The sequence below is a fragment of the Bison bison genome, unplaced genomic scaffold (genome assembly GCF_000754665.1).
Source record: "Bison bison bison isolate TAMUID 2011002044 unplaced genomic scaffold, Bison_UMD1.0 scf7180017864481, whole genome shotgun sequence".
In the NCBI taxonomy this organism is placed as follows: Eukaryota; Metazoa; Chordata; class Mammalia; order Artiodactyla; family Bovidae; genus Bison; species Bison bison.
In genome coordinates, this window is record NW_011495041.1 from 1,353,464 (window position 1) to 1,353,808 (window position 345).

Sequence of the window (345 nt, forward strand, 5' to 3'; positions counted from 1 at the left end):
GGCAGAAAGTGAAGAGGAACTAAAAAGCCTCTTGATGAAAGTGAAAGAGGAGAGTGAAAAAGTTGGCTTACAGCTCAACATTCAGAAAACAAAGATTATGGCACCCAGTCCCACCACTTCATAGGAAATAGATGGGGAAACAGTGTCAGACTTTATATTTTTGGGCTCCAAAATCACTGCAGATAGTGATTGCAGCCATGAAATTAAAAGACACTTACTCCTTGGAAGGAAAGTTATGACCAACCTAGATAGCATATTCAAAAGCAGAGACATTACTTTGCCAACAAAGGTCCATCTAGTCAAGGCTATGGTTTTTCCAGTGGTCATGTATGGATATGAGAGTTG